The sequence below is a fragment of the Pelodiscus sinensis genome, chromosome 3, assembly GCF_049634645.1.
Source record: "Pelodiscus sinensis isolate JC-2024 chromosome 3, ASM4963464v1, whole genome shotgun sequence".
NCBI lineage: Eukaryota > Metazoa > Chordata > Testudines > Trionychidae > Pelodiscus > Pelodiscus sinensis.
In genome coordinates, this window is record NC_134713.1 from 82,226,892 (window position 1) to 82,239,056 (window position 12,165).

The following is a 12,165-nucleotide window of genomic DNA, read 5'->3' on the forward strand; positions in this document are numbered from 1 at the left end:
TGTCAAGAGGCTCAGATCACCTTCCCTGACCTCCTCCCTAAACAGCTCTAATTATGTGGTCCCAAGAGATTGTATTGGTCTGTGGTGGTTATTATTTTTAGGTCTGATTGGAAGGTCCATATCACGGTAACTCTTTAGGAGTCACAATTGTTTTTTGGTCTGCATTGTACTGGAACTAACTCCTTTTGAATATCTTTGCCAAAAAATGGTCAGTGTCAAAATGGCCATTTTTAGATTAAAATCTGAGCTCTCTGATTCTGGGTTCTCACATTTACTCACATTTCCCTGATAGTAGTGTTATTAGCATGGAGAGAAGGAAATCAAAGCTTAAGTTCCTTTTCTCCCTGATTCAGAACAATGTAGGATGAAAAATACTGCTTTGAATCAAGCATAACATGAATTTTAATTGGAGTCTCCCTCTGATCTGTGTTCTAAGCACTTGGCTATAGAGTGCAAGAGTCTCTCTGGTTTGTCCTACACAACAATGGAAGATTGAATTAAAACATACAACTCCAGCTATGTTAATTACGTAGCTCGAGTCAATGTATCTTAAATCACATTTCCTCACTGCCCACACAGCAGGAGGTCAACAGGAGCATCAAGAGGGGCACCCTCTGAGTTCAATTTAGCAGGTCTTCACTGGACTGCCTAAATCAAACCCTGGAAGATTGACCATAGCAGTATCTATCTTCTGCATAGTGAAGATGCAGGCTCTGTGACTAGTGTGTTCATGATCCCCAAAACCTTACCAGTAAAAATTTCATCAAAACTAATATATCCCAGTGAAGCATTACAGATCTCACAAAACATTTTGAGAAATGTTAGTGATCATTATTATGTATTATTTGCAAATGATTTTCAAAAAAGGAAAAGTAGCTTTAAATCTGTCACCCTGGGGCTACGTCTACATTGGCCCCTTTTCCGAAAGGGGCATGCTAATTTGACAGGTCGTAATAGGGAAATCCGCGGGGGATTTAAATATCCCCCGCGGCATTTAAATAAAAATGTCCGCCGCTTTTTTACGGCTTTTAGAAAAGCCGGAAAAGAGCATCTACACTGGCCCCGATCCTCTGGAAAAAAGCCCTTTTCCGGAGATCTCTTATTCCTACTTCAAAGTAAGAATAAGAGATCTCTGGAAAAGGGCTTTTTTCCGGAGGATCGGGGCCAGTGTAGACACTCTTTTCCGGCTTTTCTAAAAGCCGGAAAAAAGCGGAGGACATTTTTATTTAAATGCTGCGGGGGATATTTAAATCCCCCGCGGATTTCCCTATTACGACCTGTCAAATTAGCATGCCCCTTTCGGAAAAGGGGCCAGTGTAGACATAGCCTGGTTGTATAGCGGGATTAAAATCCGTTGTAATCTTTGGAGCTATGAAATAAAGGTTAGTGACTTAATGGAATCCTGTGTGTATGGATCATAACTTTTATTAATGACTTTTGACTAGGTTGTGATGTTTTCTGAACCAGTTGCATGGTGGTTCTTGTTACTGTATCATATCAAACCATTACAGAGAGTTATGCCTAAATTACTCTACTGCTGTTGAAAATAATGTGTGTATCTGTATTGAATTCTGTCATATAGTTTAGCATACCAAGCCATAGTTGAAAAATCTATTTTATTAACTTGTTTTAAAGCTATTTCTAAACCTCACTGTGCTGCACTGTGATAGGGAATAGCCTTTCACACTCTCCAGAAAACATACCTTTAGAACAGGGAGCAGAGGGTTGAGTGATACGTTTCTTTTGGATAAAACTTCCTTACTCCTCCACAGGTTTCAGAAAACAAATCACCAAAAGCTTACTGAAATTGTATGTACATTACTCAGCTTTTCCTAGGAGGAAAAGTAACTGTGTCATAGATTACAGCTTAAACTCTATTTTCCCCACCATAGTAGTTTATAAAATTATAGTATGCACTATAACATGTCTTGTTGATTCATGCCCAGCCTAAAGCATAAAGTCTGCTGCCTTATAGGAGAAAATTATGCTTCCTGGAATGAGAATGGTAGATGACAGACATAAAAGCAGTCAGCAGCTTTTTGATTTCCAAAAATTATTTGATATTATTCAAATATGCTGCAAATCAGGAAAAGTGGAGAAATATTAGCTGATTTTAAATGTTCGGTAGTGTTCTCATTCCGAACGGCTAATTTGCCATTATATTTATTGTACTTATTTGTGTGTAGAACATAAATATGCAGTGGGCTAAATTCTGCTCTTATTTGTACTGGTGTAACTTCAGAGTAACTCAGTTCAAATCAGTGGACTGACTTTCATGTTTTGAAGGGAAATAAGCAGTGAGTTCCAGCAGATCCTTTCTGGATTGCCTTCAAACCAAAACATGTATTAATGAATACGTAGAGCAAAAATGAATACAAGAGATTTTGCTTACCATAAGGGAACATCCTGCCTATTCTTAGGCAATCCTGAAGAGAGATATGATCAAGTCTATCGGGCCTCTTCTATCCCTGTCAAAGGCACAGGTGTCTTGATAGCCTCCTGTTTAATGAAAACCTGACCAGACTGGGGAACCAACAAGATTGCTCTGCAAAGGGTCAGCAAGAGACATTGAGCAGTCAGAAGCCAGAAGGCCATTTAAGAAGGATTACCTATTTCTTCTCAGAGGAGAATTCTGGGATAGGAAAGGAGCATCTTAGTAATAACCTAGAACTAAGCCAGGCACTTTGGTTGCAGTATTCTAAGTAAATCAGCTATCCTTTGTTTGTTTGCTAGTCTAAGAAGGCAGGCAGTTAACAATCTAAATGTATTTATTGCTTACCCATTTAAAAATTGATGTGGAGCTACAATTGGAGAGATATACACTGGCCTTCCCCAGTAGACCCAAATATGTTTAAGAAGGCATTTAGCATCTTTCTCCCTATACCTCAAAGGAAGTGGCTGGGTAGCATGGGAATGTTCACACTTCCCTTTTCTGCTTTGGAGTAGGAGGTACTGTAAATTCAGAGTCCTGACCTGCAAATTGTAGAACTTCCAAAAGCAGCCCTTTGATTTGGCTCTGGCTTATGGGAAGGGTACAAAGTGGACCTCTACTTGAGACCAAATCTGTCTCCCTGTGGTACATGTAAACACTATAGTGATGTTATAAAATCTGTAAATAGCAAATGCTAAAATTAAGTTTGAGTTCCCAATCTAAGACTTTCTCAGACATTAACTTTCTCAGATAAATTGTCTTTTGATATATTTTCTGCAGTTAGCCTCAGCTAAAAAACATATTATTTTTCAGATTTCAGCAGAATTGTTTCAGCTGTTTCTGAATTGTGCAAAAAAAAATCCTTTCCTCAAAGTGGTAGTTGAAGTTCATGAAGGCCAAGAAATGCTTTCCCCAAACTTACTGCAGTGGAAGTTAAAAAAACCCTGAGAAATCACACATTTTAAAAACATATTGCCAGTCATATTAAAATGTTACAATGGAACAAAACCAGTAGTTCAGATAGAAGCCATTTAAATTTTAGAGGAGAATGAGAGTTTTAAAACTATAAAATTCCTGACATCTTGGACCAAGTTCTCACAAGAATGGCTCATGAGGCTTCAGAGTCATAGACTTCAAAACACAAGCACTAGTTCTGAACCCTAAGTTAAATGTAAACTAGCTCTGGATTTGTATACCTTCCTTACTTAAACTCTTGTTTGTAAAGCAAGATTAATTAGATGATATTGTACCTATGTTCAGTAGTACTTTACACTAATGATCTCCCTATTCGTATGAAACTGAACCATCCATAAAAATGTATAGGATGTACAAATAACGGATTCACTGCCCACTGAAACTATTCAGTTTTTTTAATTTCCTGATTTCTGTATCAGGCATGATTACTCAGCCTAAATGTTACACTAATGTGTCTATATTTTCATTTAAGAGGACAGAAAATATTCTTCTCCAAGTTCCACAATAGTGTTTTTATGGCTAGAGTGAAGGCTGGTACATGCAATATGATATATTAAAGTAGCTACAGATGGTTTCAATGGAAAAATGCACAAGTTAAAATTAGTATTTTGACAAAAACATACCAAATTAAGAGGAAAAAACTTTTGCAAGTCCAAATAAGGTCTTTACTTAAATGTTTGATGTAGAATGAAAGAAGGAATAGCTAATTAGCATTATCAAAGCAAATTATCCATTGGAAATAACTGATGCTGCATGTTTCTTAATTCTCCCAGTATTCTTGTGAGACCTGGGTTTTTCAGACTTAGAAAAAGCCTGTTTTTGATATACTCACAAAAAAAGCATAGAGCACTCCTTTCAACCACAGTAAGCTTTTTTTTAAATTCCTGTCTCAAGGTCTTTTTTAGGATTCAAGATTTTTTTAAGAGTTTTTAGATTAAATAGAATAGATTTTCTTTACGCTTTTTTAAAAAACAAATCATTCTTCAATGATGCAGAAGAGTGATACGAAGTCCTCTATGAGGAATGAAAAAAACAGAAACAAATAAGAGGTGGAGTTAACAAGTAATGAAAGAAACAGTGTTTATAGCTGAATATATTCTAATCTTGTATAGATTAAATCTGAGAATTTTGAGTTGACTGTGCAGGATTTGTTTACATTGGAGTAGAAGACAAACATCATAAAGTTAGAAACCAGGGCTACATCTACATTGCAGGGCTAACCTGCATCTTAATAGCAAGCCCGTTATTTCCAAAGTTCCTGTAAATCTCATTCCACGAGCAGTAAGGGACATTTCTGAATAGCGGGTTATTTCAAAATATTATGAAATAAGCTATTTCAAAGTTTACTTGAAATAAGCTACGCAATTTGCGTAGCTCAAATTGCATAGCTTATTTCGAGCTACAAGTGCAATGTAGACACACCCTAAATGATAGACAAAAAAATCTTAAATCTAACATTTTGGCAATCTGTGGCCTTTGATGGCTGTCATCATGTTTCCTGTCCTTTCTAGGGGGTAAAGAGGACACTATTAATATAGTCCCAAAGCATTTACTTTCAAAACTTATAGAATATGAATCTTACTGCCTGCAGAGCAAACTACAACTCCTACTTCAGCCTAGTATCCCCACAGTAAAAACAGGGAAACAAAAGTGACAAAATGAACTAAGTATCCAAAATGCCAACTGAAAGATATAGGGTCAAAGATGAATATGGGCTGATTTTCAAAAGCACAAAGAGCAGCTCATTTCTAAACTTGCCACAAAGTCAGTGAGCATTGGGCAGCTAATTTCCATTTCAGTCTTCAAAAATCTTCCCATTCATATTTGTGTAACATTTCCTATATTGTGATGTGCTCAGAACACAGATAGTGTTATCAGACATTTTAACTGAATGCATAAGCCATTATCTCTTGTGGGGAGGAGGAAAGAGCTTTACTATAATTTGTGATGAAGTTTTTTCTAAATGATGAAGAGATCACAAGTGAAGTCTGCTTTGTCTTTTCTCTGCCTAAATCTTCTTGCTTAGGAATAGCTGCTGCTTATGGGATGTACCCAAACAAGTTAGCCAACTTTACTTGCTCCTGGAAGCCTTTTTAGTGCAGAAGCAGATAAACAGAAAGGATAACCTGACTAGAAATATGGAATCTGCTGAAGTCCTGCTGCCCACAATGACTGGGAAAAGAGAGATCTTCCTGAAGGGTGGAAGAAAATCAAGCAGCAATAACAAGCTGATCACCTGAAATCGAGAGTTGAAGAGGTAAAACACTGTTGTGTAGGTTGAAGAGGAAGGCAAATAGAGAATCCTGGAGAAGAAGTGCACATCCTGTGGGTGAAAGCAAGGGTCTAAACTGTATTCAGCAAATAGCTGCATATGTGGCAAATAACAAGATTAAAGTTTCTTCTGACTTGGAGCACAAGTAATAGCATACTCAGCAACTCCAGCAGCAATTCAGCTGCCCTGAGCTAATCAGAGATCAGGCTCCCCTGACATGGAGCACATACTCAGCTGACATCCCAGAAATAAGGGTAATGATTAAACTATAGGAATGCTAAGACTCTTGCTTATTGCCAGTAAGGTAGTGAGTGAAGATTCTTGGAGATTTACTACTTCAGCAAAGGCTTTGTAGGTGGGAAACTGATTGTCAACACTGGGTTTCTGGCAAGTATGCATTTTCCACAGGTCATAGAAAGGAGTGATGTAATCACATAAAGCTGGAAGCCTGGGTGAGCGGCTGAAGTCCTGTCAAGTGCAGTGAGAGTTTGTTCCCACCAGTGGCATGTGAGCCATCTCTGACTTACCTCAGGATCCTTTCATAAGCAGAAAGCTATTGAAGAGTCTAATAATATAGGCAAAATTGAAGGCTGTTTGTATGGGATACCATTTTTGAATGAGGGAACATGGCAGAGGTCTATAAAATCATGACTGATATAGAGAAGGCACACAAGGAAGTTTTATTTTCTCCTTCTTATAACACAAGAATTAGGGCTCGCCAAATGAAATTTATAGGCAACAGGTTTTAAACAAACAAAAGGAAGTATTTCTTCATGCTGCCTATGGTCAATCTGTGAAACTCTTTTGCAGAAGATCTTATGAAGGCCAAGAACTATAAGAAGGTTAGAAATATTAGCCAGGATGGGCAGAGTTTAGCCTCTATTTGTCAGAAGCTAGGAATGGGAAATGGGATGGATCATTTGGTGATCGTCTGTTCTGTTCATTCCTTCTGGGGCAACTGGTATTGGCCATCAATAGAAGACAGGATACGGGACTAGATGGCCTTTTGGTCTGACCCAATATGTCCATTTTTATGTTCTTTATGAAAGAACTGTTGAAGTAAATGTTCAAGTGAGCGCACAATCATTCTATTTGTGAGGAACTGAAATAAACTCCTACAATATAAAGTGTAAGAAATAACTGTTTGTGGTATTTTAATATGTACTATTTAAGGGTATGTCTACACTAGCTCGTTAATTCTAGCTAGGTCAGCAAATCAGGCAACCGGCGTTGCAAATTAAGCCTGGGATTTAAATATCCCGGGCTTTATTTGCATGTTCCCGTCCAGCCGCCATTTTTAAATCCCCCTTAGTTTGAATGAACTGCCCATGGCTACAGTTTAAAGTTAATTCGAATTTAGTCCTTAGTTCGGATTAACTGTTACTCCTCATGGAATGCGGTGTAACAGTTAATCCGAACTAAGGACTAAATCATTCTATCTTGATTTAGAGCCCCAGTAGGCATAACTTAGAAAGGCCCTGGTGAGGGGCTATTTTGAAATAGCAGAAGTGGAGCATCTATACACGCCTTATTTCAAAATAGCTATTTTAGAGGAGACGTTATTCTTCATTGAATGAAGTCTGAATAAAATTATTTTGAACTAACAGAATTGCTGTGTAGACACTCACATAGTTATTTTGGAATAACACTCATTATTCCGAAATAACTTTGCTGTGTAGGCACACCCTTAAATAGTACATATGTAAGTACCATAAACAGTTATTTCCTGATATTAGAAATATTTAGATTGAAGTGCTTCGCATCCTGGAAAACAAAGTCCTAGCTCAACAATGCTCTGTGGATTAGCAGCCAACAGGGGATGTAAACAGACGCCTACACAGAAAGTTTAGTAAAGTTGCTTTCTTAAAAATTCAAGTTTTGCAGAAAAAAAATTTGAATTGCTTGGAACGTTAAAATGCTGATGCAACAGTTCAGTGTTTTCCAAACCCAAGACTAGTATCTCTAATCTTTCCTCATCCTCAATTTTCAGTGAAACAAAACAAAAGTAAAGAGAATCAAATGTAGTTATTTGTATTACTATATCCTCTGGGGGACCACATCAGGAAGCAGGATCCCATTTTGAAAGTTGCTATACAAACAGATTAAAAAGACAGATTCAGCTCCAAAGAAATTATAGTGTAAACAGTTCTGAATGAGCTCTCCCCTGACATCTAATAATGAGCTGGGGGAAGAAGATTTCAGGAACCAATCATTTTTGCATATTCTGTCATACTCTGCCTAGATGCATAGCAAGATGGGGCTGCTTTCCCAAATGATCTCTTTTGCCTGGTATTGGAGTGCTAGTCACTTTGTTGTTGAGTACAGGGACAATACAGAGTTTTTATCTGGGTTGTATAAATAAACACAGGGCAGTAGAACTGTGCTTGGGGGTTCATACTAATTGAACTGCATTCATGATGCAGGAATGCCAAGGCCAAAGGAGAATGACAGAGCGTGGGAATAGGTATTTCTGTCTGGTGGTGTGGACTTTGCCTAAAGACCCTCAACACCACTTAGCCCTCCCACTCTCCACTGTTTAAAGACAGAACTAGTTCAGACTCAACTGGCTACGTCTAAATTGTATCCCTTTTTTGGAAAAGGGATGCAAATTAGACGTATCGCAATTGCTAATGAAGCGGGGATTTAAATCTCCCCCACTTCATTAGCATAAAAATGGCTGCCGCTTTTTTTCGGCATGGAGCTTTGCCGGAAAAAAGCGCCAGTCTAGATGCTGATCTTTCGGAAAATAAAGTCTTTTCCAAAAGATCCCTTATCCCTTTATTTTAAGAAGGATAAGGGATCTTTCAGAAAAGGCTTTATTGTCCGAAAGGTCAGTGTCTAGACTGGCGCTTTTTTCCGGCAAAGCTCCGTGCCGAAAAAAAGCGGCAGCCATTTTTATGCTAATGAAGCGGGGGAGATTTAAATCCCCGCTTCATTAGCAATTGCTATACGTCTAATTTGCATCCCTTTTCTGAAAAAGGGATGCAATCTAGACATAGCCAACTGAGTATTTTGTGGCTTAGTAGTGCTGAAACGATTGATAAGTAGATCTATGTGCTAAAGCTAAGATTTGCTTCTGGGACAATGTCTCTGCTGTCATCTGAAGAAGTGGGCTATGCCCACGAAAGCTCATGATACCATCTACATGTTTTGTTAGCCTTTAAAGTGCTACCAGACTATTTGTTGTTTTTTAAGTTTTTTTCTGGTGTGTGAGACTGCCCAGCCTTCACTAGCAGGCTAGTGAGACCCCCTCCCCCTCACTAACATCTGAAATCAGAGTTGTATTAAATTTGGGGATCACAAGACATCCTAGAGCAGTGTTTCTCAACCTTTCTTTATATAAAGTACCCCTTTTAAAAAAAATTAAACGTACCCCCAGTACCTACAGTTTTCAGACACAATTTTTTTCTACCATTGCAACACATTTGTTTAAACAACTTAATCATAGCAGGATGGGTGATGAAATTTTTGGGTGCAAAAAATACAAAAATAATAAAGTGCTGTAAAACTTAAAACAAAAATTCAATTTTCTCCAAATTTCAGTTGTGTTGACCTACCCCTCAGACTTCTCTGAAGTACCCCTAAGGGTACTTGTACCACTGGTTAAGAAACACTGTCCTAGAGGCTACAAGAGAGAGGGCAGTGGTGAAGTGAATGACAGCACTCTAGGGGCATATCTACATAGCAGGGTAAAAGCTGAATTAAGCTCCATAACTTGAGCTACATCTTTTGGCACTGTCTACACAGCAGGAAGTCGAAAGAACAACAGGAGGGTTACAGGAGTCCGAGTAAGAAGTTCTCGAGATTGCTATTATTTCGAAATAATGGCTTGCTGTGTAGACATGCTCTTTGTTATTTCAGGATAATGTCAGTTATTCTGAAACAACGTTGTTGTGGAGACGTACCCTAGCTGATAGAGAAGTGGCCAGCAGAAGAATGGGCAATGGCAGAATGAGTGATGCAGAGTGAATATCATGGTGGCAACAGTTGAGGCATTGTTTGACACCTTCCCCCTTGATGTAGGGTGGAAGCTAAACTCATGCAAATACACTTCAGAATTCCGGAAGGAGAGGGGAATGGCATGTTAAAAGGACATTTTTTGTCTAGTTTTCCTTTTCTTCATTCCCTCACCATGTGGTGTGATGCTCTCCAATGTGCTCGGTGTTTTGCTTATGGTCATATGTTTTCAAATCATGCTTCTTGTATTTTCCAAAATTAATGCTAGTTTCCTTTCCCCTTTTATTAAAAGTTCTCTTTGCTATACATAGACTAGAGATGTTAAGGACTAGTCGACTATCAGATAAGCAAATGCTTATTGGATAGCCAGTTGACTAGTTGATTTCCTCTGCCCCCTTGCTGCCTCTATCAGATACAGGGGGTACTTCAAAGCAGCACCGCCACTCAGCTGAGACTGGGATCAGCTGTACCGCACTGCCACTTTGAAACACTGAGTCGGCATTCAAAGGGGCAGCACCATACAACTGAGCCCGAGATCAGCTGGGGACTTCCCAGCTGACCCCGGGATCCAGTACGGCATTTCTGCGGAACATGGGATCAGTTTCCAGCTGACCTCAGGTTCTGGGGAAATGCCTCATGGAACCCACGGTCAGCTGGGTAGTTCCCAGCTGATCCTGGGTTCTACTGGGGAGTCCCCCGTAGACCTCAGGTTCCATGCTGAGCTGCCACTTTGAAATGCACAAGAACCCCCACTGGAGATTCTTGTACATTTCAAAGATGGCACCCGCGTGCAGCCCGGAGTCAGTGAGACTTCCTGCTGGCCCTGGGCTGCACGAGAAGTTCTGCATTCCTCCTTTGAAATGTACAAGAGACCAGCAGGAGCTCTTGTACATTTCAGAGGAGGACTATGAAAGTGCCTATCGACTAGTCAAGTAGTTGATGGAAATTCCATCAACTACTTGACTAGTCAATTAACCGTAACTTAACATCCTTAACACAGACTAAGTGCTTTCAAGGGGGGATGTTTTATCTCTTAAAGGCACCTGGGGTTGAGTATAGTTTTCCCAGATTACTGGGTAGAGGCTTAAACTGGTTCTTTGTTTTATTGTCAAAAGGAACCCCTAGATATTGAACCCTGGGCCTTCTTGCTGCTGACGTGTTCCACTTCTCCTACCCTAGCCAATGGGATATCTGACTTTCTGACTTTGCTCCACCCTAGACTGTCTGGTTGAAGCTGTTCCACTTTGGACAGATTCCACTAGGCCAGAGACAGGCTCTCTATAGCTTGGAGCCCCCTTCTGGCAGGTAGAAGACTAATGTATAGTCCCCCTGTTCCAATTATGATATGTTTAGGTATCCAACGTAGCATAGAGTCAGGAAGACCAATTGTGGGAGATCTTCCCTCCACAGCCCAGGAGATTGCTCTTTTTCCTCTTCTGCATTCCAGGTGAATGTGCTGACCACTGGAATAAAGGTTGCGAGGGAGGCAACTCATCTTTCTGGATTTTGAGGGGCCCAGATCTAGTAGGTGTGCTCAGAGCACCAATTGTCTGAGGCAGAAGCATGTATGCCCTGAGTAAAAAACCTTAGTGCCTAAGGAATTCTTACAGCAAAAATGTTATTGCCAAGTGACTTTAGGCACTTACAGAGATAGGGGCCACTGAGCAGGGAGTTTGTGGATTTCAATGATGCCTAAATCTGCAGTTTAGGCACCTAAATTCTTTTGTGGATCTAGGCCACTGTTGCTCTCTTTTCTACTTCCCCTGGCAGCTGTAGAAACAAGCACTAGTCTCCTAACACAGCTCTACAGATTGCATCTCTAAATCAGATTATCCGAAGATTTGCTGTGAGAAAAAATGTAAATGCATCAGATGGGTCTTACATCAAAAAACAAAGATTTAGTCTTTATTTTTTTCCTGGCAAGCAGCAAAATGCTTGCATGTGATGGGGGGGAAAGCAATTTAAGGATTTGTATGTTATTCAGGGAGAGTCTTGTCTCAAAGCTTTAAGAGGGAAATTATTCAGCCTTTGTTGGAAATTTCATTCTTGATTGCTAAGATTACATTTAAAATGTATTCCAGAAGGTTTAAATGCTGAGTTAAAGAATACTTAGAAAGTTAGCAACATAAAAGTAAGTCTTCACAAATTATATTTAACAGAACATACATGCCTGCAATAAAATCTTAGTAGGCTCCTGAGTGAGATAACAAAAGGAGGTGCTAGGGCGCTTTTTAGGAACTAATTTTGAATAAAACAATTCAGATGCAAGTATTCCCATTGGCAAAAGAATAGCACAGCTTCTTTGGGCTCAGTCACATGGAGAGTCTTTGGTTCATTTCTCTAGAAGAACTGTTTGTAGACCCGATTTGATATTCAGCTCTCTTAACATTTCATTTATTTCATCTGAAGAAGTGAGTTGCAACCATGAAAGCTCATGATACCATCTACTTGTTTTGTTAGTTGTTAAGATGCTGCTAAACAATTTGTTTTTTTAAGTTTTTCCTGTTACAGTCTAACTCTGCTACCCCTC

The 12,165-nt window shown here is 39.3% G+C and overlaps 1 long non-coding RNA gene across 1 annotated transcript in view; it reads right to left on the minus strand.

Annotated features, from left to right (window-relative positions):
- LOC142827619 (uncharacterized) overlaps positions 1-5,795 on the minus strand; it is a 47,773-nt gene extending 41,978 nt beyond the window's left edge. Inside the window, exon 1 of the long non-coding RNA XR_012902315.1 lies at positions 5,643-5,795. This is a non-coding gene — a long non-coding RNA (uncharacterized LOC142827619). The remainder of the gene's footprint in view (positions 1-5,642) is intronic.
- Positions 5,796-12,165: the final 6,370 nt, after the last annotated feature.